The sequence below is a fragment of the Triticum aestivum genome, chromosome 5D (assembly GCF_018294505.1).
Source record: "Triticum aestivum cultivar Chinese Spring chromosome 5D, IWGSC CS RefSeq v2.1, whole genome shotgun sequence".
NCBI classification, from domain to species: domain Eukaryota; kingdom Viridiplantae; phylum Streptophyta; class Magnoliopsida; order Poales; family Poaceae; genus Triticum; species Triticum aestivum.
Window position 1 is genome coordinate 59,287,494 of NC_057808.1, and position 17,313 is coordinate 59,304,806.

Sequence of the window (17,313 nt, forward strand, 5' to 3'; positions counted from 1 at the left end):
TGAGTGCAAAGATCCATCTACATGGAGCTTCTTCATGCATTCTATACCAATATGACTCAAATGGCAGTGCCACAAGTATGTGGTACTATCATTACTATTTTATATCTTTTGGCACGAACATGTGTATCACTGCGGTCGAGATTCATTTCAGGTGCAAGACCATTGAAGGTATTATTCAAATAAACAGAGTAACCATTATTCTCCTTAAATGAATAACCGTATTGCGATAAACATAATCCAATCATGCTCAACGCAAACACCAAATCTCGATGGTAGAGGGAGCATTCGATGCTTGATCACATCAACCTTGGAAACACTTCCAACACATATCGTCATCTGACCTTTAGCTAGTCTCCGTTTATTCCGCAACTTTTATTTCGAGTTACTAACACTTAGCAACCGAACCGGTATCTAATACCCTAGTGCTGCTAGGAGTACTAGTAAAGTACACATTCATATAACGTATATCCAATATACTTCTGTCGACCTTGCCCGCCTTCTCATCTACCAAGTATCTAGGGTAGTACTGCTTCAGTGACCGTTCCCCTTATTACAGAAGCACTTAGTCTCCGGTTTGGGTTCAACCTTGGGATTCTTCACTAGAGCAGCAAACGATTTGCTGTTTCACGAAGTATCCCTTTTGCCCTTGCCCTTCTAGAAACTAGTGGTTTTACTAACCATCAACAATTGATACTCCTTATTGATTTCTACTTTCGCGGTGTCAAACATCGCGAATAGCTCAAGGATCATCATAATTATCCCTGATATGTTATAGTTCATCACGAAGCTCTACTAGCTTGGTGGCAGTGACTATGGAGAACCATCACTATCTCATCTGGGAGATTAACTCCCACTCGATTCAAGCGATTGTGGTACTCAGACAATCTGAGCACATGCTCAACGATTGATCTCTTCTCCCTTAGTCTGCAGGCTTAAGAAACTTGTCAGAGGTCTCATACCTCCTGACGTGGGCACTAGTCTGAAATCCCAATTTCAGTCTTCGGAACATCTCATATGTTCTGCGACGTTTCAAAAAACCGTCTTTGGTGCCACAATTCTAAACCGTTAGCATTACGCATTGAACTATCACGTAGTCATCAAAACGTGTAGGTCAGATGTTTCGTAACATCTATAGACGACGCTGAGGTTCAGCACACCGAGCGGTGCATTTAGGACATAAGCCTTCTGTGCAGCAATGAGGACACTCCTCAGTTTACGGACCCAGTCCGCATAATTGCTACTATTAACTTTCAACTAAATTTTCTCTAGGAACATATCTTAAACAGTAGAACTAAAGCGTATGACATAATTTGCAAAGACCTTTTGACTATGTTCATGATAATGAAGTTCATCTGATTATTGAATGAACTCCCACTCAGATAGACATCCCTCTAGTCATCTAAGTGATACATGATCCGAGTCAAACTAGGCCGTGTCCGATCATCACGTGAGACGGACTAGTCATCATCGGTGAACATCTCCATGTTGATCGTATCTACTATACGACTCATGTTCGACCTTTCGGTCTCTTGTGTTCCGAGGCCATGTCTGTACATGCTAGGCTCGTCAAGTCAACCTAAGTGTTTCGCATGTGTTCCGAGGCCATGTCTGTACATGCTAGGCTCGTCAACACCCGTTGTATTCGAACGTTAGAATCTATCACACCCGATCATCACGTGGTGCTTCGAAACAATGAACCTTCGCAACGGTGCACAGTTAGGGGGAACACTTTCTTGAAATTATTATAAGGGATCATCTTACTTACTACCGTCGTTCTAAGCAAATAAGATGCATAACATGATAAACATCACATGCAATCAAATAGTGACATGATATGGCCAATATCATTTTGCTCCTTTGATCTCCATCTTCGGGGCACCATGATCATCTTTGTCACCGGCATGACACCATGATCTCCATCATTGTGTCTTCATGAAGTTGTCACGCCAACGATTACTTCTACTTCTATGGCTAACGCGCTTAGCAATAAAGTAAAGTAATTTACATGGCGTTATTCAATGACACGCAGGTCATACAAAAAATAAAGACAACTCCTATGGCTCCTGCCGGTTGTCATACTCATCGACATGCAAGTCGTGATTCCTATTACAAGAATATGATCAATCTCATACATCACATATATCATTCATCACATCTTCTGGCCATATCACATCACATAGCACATGCTGCAAAAACAAGTTAGACGTCCTCTAATTGTTGTTGCAAGTTTTTACGTGGCTTGTATAGGTTTCTAGCAAGAACGTTTCTTACCTACGTAAAACCACAACGTGATATGCCAATTTCTATTTACCCTTCATAAGGACCCTTTTCATCGAATCCGTTTCGACTAAAGTGGGAGAGATAGACACCCGCTAGCCACCTTATGCAACTAGTGCATGTCAGTCGGTGGAACCTGTCTCACGTAAGCGTACGTGTAAGGTCGGTCCGGGCCGCTTCATCCCACAATGCCGCCGAAACAAGATAAGACTAGTACCAGCAAGAATAATTGACAACATCGACGCCCACAACTACTTTGTTTTCTACTCGTGCATAGAAACTACGCATAGTCATAGCTCATGATGCCACTGTTGGGGAACGTAGCAGAAATTCAAAATTTTCTACGCATCACCAAGATCAATCTATGGAGTAATCTAGCAACGAGGGGAAGGGGAGTGCATCTACATACCATTGTAGATCGCGATGCGGAAGTGTTGCAAGAACGCGGATGAGGGAGTCATACTCGTAGCGATTCAGATCGCGGTTGATTCCGATCTAAGCACCGAAGAACGGTGCCTCCGCGTTCAACACACGTGCAGCCCGGTGACGTCTCCCACACCTTGATCCAGCAAGGAGAGAGGGATAGGTTGGGGAAGACTCCATCCAGCAGCAGCACGACGGCGTGGTGGTGATGGAGGAGCGTGGCAATCCCGCAGGGCTTCGCCAAGCACCACGGGAGAGGAGGAGGAGGGAGAGGGGTATGGCTGCACCGAAAGAGAGACGTTCTCATGTGTCTTGGGCAGCCCAAACCTCAACTATATATAGGGGGGGAGGGGGCTGCGCCCCCCTCTAGGGTTCCCACCCCAAGAGGAGGCGGCCAGCCCTAGATCCCATCCAAGGGGGGCGACCAAGGGGAGGAGAAGGGGGGCGCCACTAGGGTGGGCCTCAAGGCCCATCTGGACCTAGGGTTTGCCCCCTCTCACTCTCCCATGCGCTTGGGCCTTGGTGGGGGGCGCACCAGCCCACCTGGGGCTGGTCCCCTCCCACACTTGGCCCACACAGCTTTCTGGGACTGGTGGCCCCACTTGGTGGACCCCCGGGACCCTCCCGGTGGTCCCGGTACATTACCGATATTACCCGAAACTTTTCCGGTGACCAAAACAGGACTTCCCATATATAAATCTTTACCTCCGGACCATTCCGGAACTCCTCGTGACGTCCGGGATCTCATACGGGACTCCGAACAACATTCGGTAAGCACGTACATGCTTTCCCTATAACCCTAGCGTCATCGAACCTTAAGCGTGTAGACCCTACGGGTTCGGGAACCATGCAGACATGACCGAGACGTTCTCCGGTCAATAACCAACAGCGGGATCTGGATACCCATGTTGGCTCCCACATGTTCCACGATGATCTCATCGGATGAACCACGATGTCGGGGATTCAATCAATCCCGTATGCAATTCCCTTTGTCTATCGGTATGTTACTTGCTCGAGATTCGATCGTCGGTATCCCGATACCTTGTTCAATCTCGTTACCGGCAAGTCTCTTTACTCGTTCCGTAACTCACATCATCCCGTGATCAACTCCTTGGTCACATTGTGCACATTACGGTGATGTCCTACCGAGTGGGCCCAGAGATACCTCTCCGTTTACACGGAGTGACAAATCCCAGTCTCGATTCGTGCCAACCCAACAGATACTTTCGGAGATACCTGTAGTGCACCTTTATAGCCACCCAGTTACGTTGTGACGTTTGGTACACCCAAAGCATTCCTACGGTATCCGGGAGTTGCACAATCTCATGGTCTAAGGAAATGATACTTGACATTAGAAAAGCTCTGAGCAAATGAACTACACGATCTTGTGCTAGGCTTAGGATTGGGTCTTGTCCATCACATCATTCTCCTAATGATGTGATCCTGTTATCAACGACATCCAATGTCCATGGTCAGGAAACCGTAACCATCTATTGATCAATGAGCTAGTCAACTAGAGGCTTACTAGGGACATGGTGTTGTCTATGTATCCACACATGTATCTGAGTTTCCTATCAATACAATTCTAGCATGGATAATAAACGATTATCATGAAAAAGGAAATATAATAATAACCTATTTATTATTGCCTCTAGGGCATATTTCCAACACCACCGACCAAGAAGCCGAAGACAAAGTCTTCGCGGAAAAACCATGCTGCTGCCACAGAGCCACTTGTTGTCGAGCCCATCTCAGTTGCTCGTCCTGCCTCCACACATCAAGAGCGTCAGCTAGTAGTTCATGAGCCTGCTTTCACAGAGGCTCCTGAAACTGAAGACATTCCAGCTGTCGACCCCATCACAGCTGAATACATTGGTCATCACGACAATGTAGAAGATGATGAAGTCCTTCCTCAGATCGAGCACCAACAGGTATCATCGCCTGTTCTCACGAACATCGAACTCATCAGCATTGGTCGTCCCTTGACGCCAATCGCTCAGGATGCATCGTGGGCTGATCACCCCCAACAAGACAGACCAAGCCAAGACACACCAAGTACTCCCCCACCTCAAGTCACCACCCCGGGGCTTGACAATGACAATTACATGGCGCAGACCACCCCATCACCAAAGGCGTCACCTGCGTTTCGCAGGCTTCGCAAAGGCCCTAGGCCACAGGTCGCCATGCCGAGCGTTCCAGAAGGAGAAGTGCAACACAACTCAGTAGCACGTCAAGTGTTTCCTGACGCCACTCCAACTGAGAACGTCTCTGAGTCTGAAGCAAAAGCTGCTGAAGAATTCCGGCTGCATCAGCCGATGACAACCAAGAACTGCGTCATGAAGGAGAGAGAGTTGCCACACCCCCCATCACTCAAGAAAATGTTCTCGAGGAGAACGAGTCTGTGCCCGACCCTCCAGCTACTCAAGTGGAGGTTGAAAACACTGAGGCGCCCACCAACAACACTACTGAAGCTAATGACGTTGTCATGCCTGAAGCTAATGTGGTGCCTGAAGTGAATATGGTGCCTGAAGCTAATGTTGCACCTGACGCCAATGTGCAGCTTGAAGCCCATGTCAATGCCACTGCTCTTGTGCCGCCTCCAAGGCCTCACACCATTGAGCAAGCATTTGATCATGGTCAACTTGTCACTGTTCGCTGGCCAATTCTAGTTCCTCCACCTGCTGCCGGACCACAGTTTGACTACCATGTGGAGCACAGGCCTCAGGTCCAGAAGCCAAAGCCACGACTGCCAAGATTTCCTGGAGCTGCAACTTCGCCAGGATCATTCAATGTCAATAGCTCCAGGGCTCACAATACCTTCTTTGACAGTGCAAAGAACCCTTACTCAAGGCCAAGAATCTCATCTGATCGCTTCTGGAGCTATCAGCAGCGCAACTATTACTCATGCATCTTATACAATCAAGGGAAAATCTTTCCGGACATGCGTCTGGATTGTGAAGCCATTGCTGGTCTGCCCTGCTTGGAAGAAGCTCTAGACTGCTTCAGAGATGCTGGACTTCTGCAGTTTGTCATTGACAAAGAGCATTGGAATGAGGAGCTTCTGCTACAATTCTATGCCACTCTTCACATTCGCGGCTACAACAGGGATCCGAAGACTTGGGTCCTTGAGTGGATGACAGGTGACGTACATCATGAAGCCAAAGCCCAAGATATAATTGAGATTACTTCCCTGCCCACTCCAGGTGAACTCTATGAACCTGGTTGTCAGCTTCACCGCAATGCATTGGAGAGCATATTTCAGAAGTCTGAGCCAAACATGAGTCAAATGCTCAGCATGATGAAGCCACTGCCACGCGATGCTGAATATCCAAAGGAATTCTTTGTTGAAGACCTAGAGTATCTGCCCCGCACCATTTATCATATTATAAGGCGAACTCTATGGCCTGTCAAAGGACATTCTCCTGCAACAAAGCTTGAAGGTGCAATGAAGACATTGGTTTTCTATATCCTCAATGGCATCAACTTCAATGCTCAAGATTTCTTCATCAGGCAACTTGCAGCTTCTGGAGTTGATCTCTTTGGCCTGGAATTTTATGCTCCATGGGTGATGCGCTTAATCAAGCTTCACTCTTCTGTCAACTATCAGCCCTCTGCGCGCAACCATCTTATCTTCTTGCCAGAGGTTGATATGTTTGTCGAAGCCATCTACCCTGAACCAACAAGGAGCCAATTTATCTTCACAACATTGATCGCCAAAGCTTTTCGCAACCAATTGAGGGTGTTCTTGCTGCAACTCGTGTTTATCCTCTGGCTGGTAACACTCGTGCACCTCACCGTGCAACTACTGAAGCCACTGAAAGCACTATTGCTCAAAGGCCTCGGAAGCGATCTCGCGTTCTCAATGACCGAGAGCTTCTTGTGGCATTGCATCAAAAATAGGATAAGCACCATGACTGGCCGAAGCGTCAGATGAAGAGCCTCTTGGTGGATGTTAATCGCATTCGAAATCTTGCCACCAAGAATGCCTTCGTATCTCATGAAGTCTGTCGGAGGTCATGGAAGAGTCTGACTCTGCTAAGCTCCGAAGATGATCTTCGCGAAGATGATCTTCGCGAAGATGATCTTCGCGAAGATGGCTTCACTGAGTGCTACAAGTTTGATTCCACGCCTCCCCGCAATGCCGTCTTGCGCCGTACTCCATCCTTAGAAGACTCAGAATATTCCTCCTCGGCTGCAACGGTTAATGCCAGAGTCGTCGATGACGAAGATGATGCTACATCGCCACGTCTCGACACTGCACCAGGCCCCTCTGCACCACCGGACTCCAACGTCGACCCTGCACCTTCATCTTCTCCCGATGGGAACGAGTAGATGCTCAATGTCTTCAAACCTTTTTGGTCCTTACTAACAAAAGGGGGAGAAGCATATGAGTTGATAGTCTTCAAGCGGGTCCATATGGGTGGTTGCCTTATATTTTGCCAAGTGGTTACAACTCTCGTTTTGATACATTTGGTTCTCTTGGGTTGTAACACTTAAACTTGATGGTCGTCTGCTACTTTGCTTGCTATTCTGTGATGCGATGATAAATTCCGCATGAAGTCATTCCGCAGACGTCAATTTTTCATTATGCATGTCATTATCTTCACTATATCTTTATGTGCATGATGAATTGTCTTCATATGTTGAAAAGGATCTCCAAAAGTAAAACCTGCCATGTGCATTTGCATTCAAAAGCAAACTAGTCATATGCACATCTTCAGGGGGAGCCTTTTGCTACTTATGAAGACAATACCTTAATCCTTACAATTTCACATACTTTTATCCCTATTGAAAACTTCAACCAGTTTGTCATCAATCACCAAAAAGGGGGAGATTGTAAGTGCATCTAGTGCCACCCCTAGTTGGTTTTGGAGTATTGACGACAAACCTGGTTGAGGGACTAATGTGTTTGTGAGAATTGCAGGATAACACTGTCATTGATTCGGTTTACCTACCAGAGATGACCCCTAAAAATGTGTGAAGACATTGAAGACAATGGTGGCATGTGAAGATATTCACGACGAAGATTATGACTCGAGAAGACATTCACGTGAATACTATGGAGTGCGAAGACATAGCTGTTTCGTAGTTTCCTTTTCTTCTTTGTTGAGTCATAGGAACCACCGTACTGTTAAGTGGGGTCCAAGTGAACAAAGTCAGAGTGACTGAAGTGATGCTCAACTAAATCCTATGTCTTCGAGCAAAGACAATAAGAGCAAATCTTATCCAGAGCTGGATGAGTCAGCTTTTCTTGTAGCCCAAGTCAAGCTGCCGCGTGTGTTTGAAATCTGACCGTTGGACATGTGTTAGTTCCTTAGTGACCCAGGGTCATTTCGGACAAATCAGGTCGGGTTGCCTCCTGGCTATAAATAGCCCACCCCCTACACCATAAATTGGTGGCTACTCAGAGTTAGTGCACGGCTTTTGTCATTTGAGAGCAACCCACCTCCGAAGCATTTGAGAGAGAGATCCTGGCGAGGACAAAGCCGAAAACACCCAGAGCCAAAGAGTGTTAGGCATCAATGAAGTCTTTCTGTCCGCGTGACCTGAAGACTTGTTACACTTGAGGACTGTGAATCCTCCAGCCAGTTAGGCCTCGCATTCTGAGCATCCAAGAGTCATTGTGGATTGCCGGTGAACGAAGTTTGTGAAGGTTCGGAAGTCTACCTTGAAGACTTACCAGAGTGATTGGGCGAGGACTAAGTGTTCTTAGTTCAAGGGGAATAAGGTGAAGACGCGGTCTTCTGAGTTGAATCTCAGACATGGTCACAACAACTGGAACTGGTCCAACAAATCCTTGTCCTCACCAAGCAACTGGTTCTATCTCTTTCCTCTCTTTATTTACCATTTGTCTTCGTGAAGTCATTTTCCTGCTTGCCTGATTCGATTGACTTCACTGTGTGACGACTATTGTTGTTTGGCTTCATACTATCTTCCATCCTGATATATACTACCTAGCTGCTAATAGTCTTCGTGCTTTCACTTCATTGCATACTTGACTATGGCTTGTCTAGTGTAGTCTACCTTCTGCTGCATGTCAATAGGTTCATTTCTATCGTTTGTCTTCAAAGCCCCCGTGTTTTGAAGACTCTGATAAAAATCGCCTATTCACCCCCCTCTAGTCGATAACTAGCACTTTCAAAGGGGAGGGGGAGGCCGCCCGGCCCCTGTAGGGCGCGCCAGGAGAGAGGAGTCCTACTAGGACTCCAAGTCCTAGTAGGATTCCACCTGGTGGAAGGGGGAAGAAGGAAGGGAGAGGGAGAGGGGAAGGAAAGGGGGGTGCCGCCCCCTTCCCCTAGTCCAATTCGGACTGCCGGGGGGGGGGGGGCGGCCAGCCCCTTGCGGTCCTCCTCTATCTCCACTAAGGCCCATCAAGGCCCATTAGTACCCCCGGGGTTTCCGATAACCCTCCGGCACTCCGATAATTACCCGGTACCTCTCGGAACTCATCCGGTGTCCGAATAACATCGTACAATATATCATTCTTTATGTCTCGACCGTTTCGAGACTCCTCATCATGTATGTGATCTCATCCGGGACTTCGAACTAACTACGGTCATCAAATCACATAACTCATAATACAAATCGTCATCGATCGTTAAGCGTGCGGACCCTATGGGTTCGAGAACTATGTAGACATGACCGAGACACATCTCCGGTCAATAACCAATAGAGGAACCTGGATGCTCACATTGCCTCCTACATATTCTATGAAGACCTTTATCGGTCAAACTGCATAACAACATACGTTGTTCCCTTTGTCATCGGAATGTTACTTGCCCGAGATTCGATCGTCGGTATCATCATACCAAGTTCAATCTCATTACCGGCAAGTCTCTTTGTCGGGGAAACGACACCTATGGGATCACTGGAATCCCTTCTACAGTTGGCGGCGTGGGGTTGTGAGAAGAGCAGGTTTAGTAGCTAGCACAAAGATTGTTTACCCAGGTTCGGGCCGCGAGAATGCGTAATACCCTAGTCCTGCTTTGGTGGATGTATTGAGTGTTCTTGTGTTCTTGAGCTAGCTACGGGGTGTAATCTGCCCAAAAGATCCGAATCCTCTTCCTGGACGCCTCAGGCCTCCTTTTGTAGGCAAAAGGGGTCGCCACAGTGGCACACAGGAGGTGGAAAGGTGTACAGTGCGGGAGCTTATCGCCCGACATTACGGGACAAAGCGCATTAAATGCGCTACTGAGGTGTCCATTAGCTTTATCGGGGATGAGAACGAGGCCCGTCCCGTCTGTCGCCGCTCTGCCTCGCTTTGACATGCGCCCAGGCCAGCGTTGTGTGCAGCGCCATGTAAGCAGGCAGGCTGCTGGGTGTAGGGTAACGCAACAGAAAACAAAAATTTCCTGACCTACGCACCAGCCCAGGACCACTATGGAGACTGCATACAAGGTTTGATCTTTTTCGTTACCGGCTCGTAGCGCAGCAAGAAGTATAGTTGATGACGATCGGTGGTGCAGATCCCTGCAGCTAGGATTTACAACCTCCCAACCGCGAGGATGTATACCCTCATCTGCTCCTCAGACAGCCCTCCGGGAGGCGGTCGAACAGTCCCCCGGATGGTGTCGCGGATAGCCCTTCGGGAGGACCTTCGAAACTCGAACGGTCACTCGGACAGCCCTTCGGGAGGACCTTCGAAACTCGGACGGTCACACGGACAGCCCTTTGGGAGGCACTCACAAACTAAGACCGAAACTACGATCTCTCTACAAAGTTGCACACATACGGTGTCATCTATCTGGCAGGGCTTCGGCGTCCAGAACTAGTTCCCACCGGAACCCAAACAGCCTTTCGGCTCTACGAAACTATTTCGCTGGGAGGGAGAGAGAAGCCAGATCATGCATGGCACTTGTATGTGAGAAGGGATGATCCTTTAGGCAGCCCCCTCCACCCCTATTTATAGGCCAAGCCCAAGGGTGGCTTCTCCAAGAAGCCAAGGGGGGAAATACCAAAAAGGCCCTCAAGGTGGCTTCTCCAAGAAGCCAAGCAAAAAGCACGTTCACTATTCATGACGACATTTTTCAGCGTCCATTCGAACTGAAAATATTTATGTGGGCTCAAAACATTTCCAGTACCCACTAAAATAATTTTCAACGCGTTCCGAAACAATTTCGGTTTAGTGATTTTCATCTGCGAAAAGCAAACAAGAATGCGTTTTCACTATTCATGAAGACAATTTTTCGCGTCCACTAAATCCGAAAATATTTCTGTGGGTCTTAGAATAATTCCAGTACCCACTAAAATGATTTTGGATTCGTTCTGAAACAATTTCAAATTAGTGAATTTCATCTGCGAAAAACATGTGAAGTGGTTCCGGCAGCTCCGGAGCAATTCCAGCTTTTATCCCGGAAAATTCCAGAAAGTTTCCAGAATGACTCTGGCACCCTCCAAGAATTACCAGGCATGTGCCGAAACCAATTTGACTTAATAGTATATCCCGAAACAACTTTTCGGTTTCACCGAAACTCATCCGATGACCTCTCTCTGCGAAACTTTTCCGCTGTCCGAAACTTTTCGGTGTCCGAAACTTTTTCGGTGATTTTCTCTCAGACTCCCTGTCTAGTATTCAGCAGATAGATGACCCTTAAGCGTGTGACCCTATAGGTTCGGTGAAGTATAGACATGACCTGGAACCCCTTCCGATCAATGATCAACATCGGAGCCGTGGACACCCATATTGACCCCTATACCCACACGAATGAATATTCGAGTGAACCTCCAGTTGCGGTGAGCTATTCCTGTTGCTTCATGATATATCACAAACACCTGAGGTGAGATTTATTGCATCCCCGTGGGCCAACACTTTGTCCACTATGCAAGTTACCTCGTTACCGGTTTTGTTCTCTTTTCTCGTTTCGTGTTCCGGCATCCCCGTGATCAAATCACAAAGTGTCTGGCCAGACAATGATGGACACCGTAACACCGAGAGGGCCCGAGTATATCTCTCCATCGTCGGAGGAGCAAATCCCAATCTTGAGCTATCAAGTTACTTAACATACTTTCCCATGAACCCGTAAGTTGCCGTAATAGCCATCCAGTTACGGATGATGTTTAACAAACCCCAAAGTTCATGAAGCAAGCATGAAGAAACTCGATACTCTCATGGTCTAAGGAATTATGCAAACATTAACTATCTCTGTGTTATAAACCATTAACTTGTGACGAATGTATCTCATAGCATAACATCAATTCGGGTCGATTCAACACAAATGTCCTTCCTGACATTGTGCCCTCAAAGTTGCTTGGCATAGACATGCCCATGATTGGGAAAACATAATCATCATGCAACACTTGAGCTAGTCTTAGAGGCACGACTAGGAATACATTTTACCGTTTATTATTCCACACGTGCATATGGGTTCTCCCCAGAGCCTTTATGGATATACGGGCTCGGGAACCACAGCAGTTATAGCATGGAACATAAACATAATTATGAACAGGGAGATAATCAATAACATTTATTATTGCCTCTAGGGCATATCTCCTACAGACTCCCACTTGCACTAGAGACAATAATCTAGCTTATGCTAATGCACTTCACACCTGTGGCACACCGGTGTAAATATGCTTCGCTTGTGGTATAGCCTGATGTCCAACGGATCTGACGACTTCAGCTCCGTGTGTATCTTTGCATGTCCTCGCGTTTTCACGTTTTCACAAAATTCATATTTTGTGTGGACTTGGCTTTGTATGTATGTGAATCACAGGTCGAACCTGGATTCCTCAGACTGAGTTATGGAGCAACTATCTGCAGTAGTGTCCCATTGTCAAAAGCCATCTTGGAACCATACTAAGTTCATGAATGAACTATATGATTCAACATCTTCTTTGTCGCTTCTAAAGCGTCAACATACTTAGCCCTTGTTATAGAATTCGCCACAGTAACTAGTTTGAACAAATTCCAACTAACTGTGCCACCACATTGTGTGTTACACAAAACCCTTAATTTAAATCGAAAATCGCATGGAGAAAAGATGAAGACTGTATCGATGTAACATTTTACAACGAACTCTTCATGATCTTTGCTTGCGAGAAAACCATGTCATCAGTACTTACTCTAGTACTCTGTGACATCTTTCACTGTTGTCCCATGATCAGTAATTTGATCACTTTGGTATCCATACTCGCAACACCTTGGGAGTATCGGACATATCTGGTTGTTTTACATACCATGGAATACATGATTAATCCAAACACAAGAGTGTGTGGAATCTCCATCATGTATTTTACTCATCAGTGTTTTGGGACACCGAGTCTTGCAAAAACTCTTTCCATGTGACTTCGGCAAGAATCACTCCTTGGCGTTTTAAATGCTAAAAGGTTTTAGCATCTTGTCAATATGTATTCATTGCTTAGCCCCATTAGGTAAATCTATCTCCATAGATCATCATGCCTAATATTGAGGCTATTTAGCCTAAGCACTTCATCGAAAAACTATTTTCAAATGAAGTCCTAATTCGTGTCAAGAAATTTATTTCCAATTACCAATGTGCCAAGCACATAAGGTTTTTAGAAATATTATTACGCTCCCACTTACTTTCTTGAATTACAAGCATCTTCGTTACCCATTGATGAAGTCAAACCCCTTTGACCATTTCATCAAAGCACGAAGATTCCAACTCCATTTTGCTCTCTTCTGTCCATAGCTGGAACTCTGAAGTTTGCACCCTTACTAGCATCCTCTGGATAGACAAAATGCCTTGGACTGTAACACATGCAAGTCCTTGGTTTCATTTCCATCAGATGGAAATCCTATTGTCATCCATGTTTCATATCTCATGATTGAAATATGTATTAATTGCTAGTTCAACCCGAACCGACTTTAAGCATCGCTACGATGAAAACAACCTCATCGTAGTCAACTCTTGAACTTGTTATTTCAACAAGTCGAGCTTTATGGATAAAACATTTTTATCCGTATCAGTTTTAAGTTCCATAAATATTCGTTAGACTCTAAGTCTTCCGAAAGGTGTATCAAGGTTTTAATCTTGAATCACTTATATGGAAACTAACTCGGGTTGTATTGGCATTTAGCCAATTCTGGAGTCAGGGCCCATCAACGCTTCCTTGTGTATCGTAGGTATAATGTTGTCTAACAACAATATCTCGTTTGCGCACCTGAGAGGTTTGCACGAGCCTTGCCTACGTGGTTCAGCTGCAAGTTCGACCGAAGTTCATACATTTTATTGTAGAGACTTCCGTATCAGTCGCAGTAGGAAACTCTGGAATTACTTCCAAGGTCTCTTTCCTTTGATCTGATGACGAAGATACTGTTTATCTCGTCGAGTTGCACTATTCTCCCACTCACCTTTTTGAAAGAACCATTCTCTTTAAAAGCACACCGTTTCGCGGCAAAACTATTTGCCTCGGTATAGTGAGGGAGGAATACCCAACATTTTGGTATAACCTACAAAGTAGCACTTGTCTGATTTGGAATAGGTTTGTAACCTTTTACACAAGCCCCATATTCCAAATGTTAAGAAAAGATATAACATGGTTGGGCGTACCATACCATGGCTTCATTTCAACAGACCCGATGTAGCTCTTTTCAGTGTAAAAGCCGCAGTCTCTAAAGCATCACTTTAAAAAGGATAATGGCAAATTTATTTATGTCATCTTTGACCTTACCATGTCATAAATGGTTAGATTACATCTCCACGGACTTTTCACTTGCAGTGGTGTTCCGGGAGGTGCAAGTTATGAAACCCCTTTCACAACTCATCAGACATTCGCTAAACATGTAACTCAAATATTCCTTTGTGCAATCAAATTGCAGAAACATAATTTTCTTGTTACAATAACTTCTACTTCATTTTTGAAAACCTTTCGAATGATTTCAAAAGATCCAGACTTACGTCTCATCAAGCAAATATCCATATATCTACTTGAGTCATTTCTGAAGATATATAAATCCACTACTTGCAACAACATTATTGAACTACACACATCAAATGTATGATCACCAATAAGTTTGTTGCTCGTTCCTTATGGCCTGTGAACGGTATTTCAGTCACTTCACTTTTCGGAGGAAAGTTGCAAGTGTCAGATGATTCAAAATCAAAACGACTTCAAAATCCATCATAATGGAATTTTTCCATGCGGGTTTCTCCAATGTGACCAAATACAGTGCCACACATGTGTGGTATTCTCATAGTCTTGCGACATTTAGCGTCAGTGTTATGGATGTATTATATTACCATCAATATTCATAACATACATCCATCTTGGATGGAAGCATGGCCCTTCATGTTATTCATAATACTTAACAACAATTGTTGTTTTTATGAACAACTCTTTTGCAACAAACATTGTGCAATGGGCTAGAGTGTATGAAACTCTAAAATGAATTATGAAAGTAAACCCAGAGGTATTGTATTATATCAATATTCATAACATACATCTCATTCATAATGAAAGTATGGCCCTTGTGTTATTCATAACATCGAACATAAAAAGTTCTCTTATGAACAACCTTCTTGCAAGATACCTTATGCAATGGGATAGAGTTTGTAAAACTCTAAATGAATTATGAAAATAAATACAGACGGCAATACACCGATGGAAGGTATAGTAACATTTACTATGTTCCCTGTGTATACCTTAACCTCATTTCTAGCTAGTCTTTCAGGCCATAGTAGTTCTTACATCGAGTTGCAACAGAATGCAATCGAGCGGGCATTTTTGTGATTAACTCACAATACCCAAGAATTAGTGATTAACATGTTTAACCATAATTCGCAAGAACTATATCTTTGACCAGCCTTCTATACATCAAAAACTTGTATGACATTCATACATGAGCTGGATATTCCAGTCTTCTTTCCTTTTGCCTTTATACTTCTAACAGTTTAACTTTTAGTATTTCTCCTACTCTCAGAAGAAGCACCCAACTTAAGAGTGGCATTAGCCCCGGACTTCCTAGGCGTGTAAGTCATACTAACACCCTTTGGACACTTCCTTTCTCTTTAAGTTGTTGTTTTATTCACCTTTCATTATATGACAGGCGTTCTTCTGGATCCCTCTTTATCAGTCTAATGCATAGTAAACACTTTTACTAATATTTGCAAACAAACATTGCTTTGGATATTCATATCTTTAGCTTTGTTGTATCTGAAAATAATTTTCAGTTCCATGAATATCACATAACTATCCCAAACTTTCGAAGTTCGGGTTTCATGGAAGCAAACATATTCCACTTGACCGTAACGGAATTCTAGCTTTTGGATCGAAGGACGAGAGTCACATGATCCATAGCATTAGCGGGAGGATACGGAAAGCATGCGATAGGACAAAGTCCTTCTCGGCACTTTTGAGGACAATCCTCATATTACGTTACCAATCGTAAAGTTTTAACCAGATATTTAACAGCTATTCAATTTTAATAGGGAAGGTGGAAACGCGAGCCATTATTCTACAACTATTTTGCATATAACACTTAGACAATGTTCATAATTAATTGCACTAAGAATTAAACATGTTAATTCAACAGTGCGCTCCCACTCAAATCAATATCTCTCAAAATTGATTGTGAGTGATACAAGACCCACATTTCAATTGTTCGCCATTGGTGTAACACCACTGATGACGAAAAATCTCAACCGGTAGGCCAACTTGCCAATCACATCTCTATGTGACTCTTGTTCATCTTTCGATGCGTGTGTTCCGAGCTCATGACGGTCATGCCTGAACGTCAAGACAACCAAGTGATCTCGCTGCGAGGTCTCAACTCACCCGCCTCACACTTCTCTAATCGTTCGTACCCGTGTGACACGGCGCACCCCGAAAAGATAGGTGCCGTGACGGTGCTACACTTGGGAGAACACTAACTACTTGGTATTTTAGTGAGAGATCACCCTAATAAAAGCGACTACCGCGCAATCAAGAAGGGTGCATCATAAGGGATAAACATCTCAGGCAATTCATAATAGCATGATATGGTATAGCCCTTTCTGACGGAGAAGTCTTTCATTTCTTCGTCTTCGGCATTCGCGTTGGTGTTCACCTTCGCGAAGATTGCCACCACCTTGTCGATGCACCAGATAATATTGCTATCTCTATAGCTAACAAAATAATGCATTACAACAAGGTTGACACGCAGGTCATTAAAGTGCAATCATATGGCTCCAGCCATCATGCCGAATCATGACACGCAGGTCATGTTAATCAAATTACATCATATAGTCATCTCATACATAATCGAATTAGTATGAGCACTGCTATACCACATCACATGCACATCCTGCAAAACCAAGTTAGACGCCTCTAATCGGTTTATGCAAAATTTATTTTACGTGGCCTCTAAGGTTTTGACTTAAACCGCAGCGACCAACGTTCATCATCAAGTATGATAGTTCATGTCGCTAGATTAACTTTGCAGGGTGTATGAAGCACGAGACAATAAAATCTCGAACCCCATACTAAACTTCGTCATACGCATGACCCCCGTGCAGATCATATCTGCATTGCCCTGTCGTCTGCAAATTTCATCTTTCTTTTGACTACGGCAGAACCCAAAGAACTGATAGCACTTCCATGATCAATCAGGATCATGGATTGCCAGAACTTTGTCAAATTCCACCATGCTGTCTCGAGATTGAGCAAACGCAA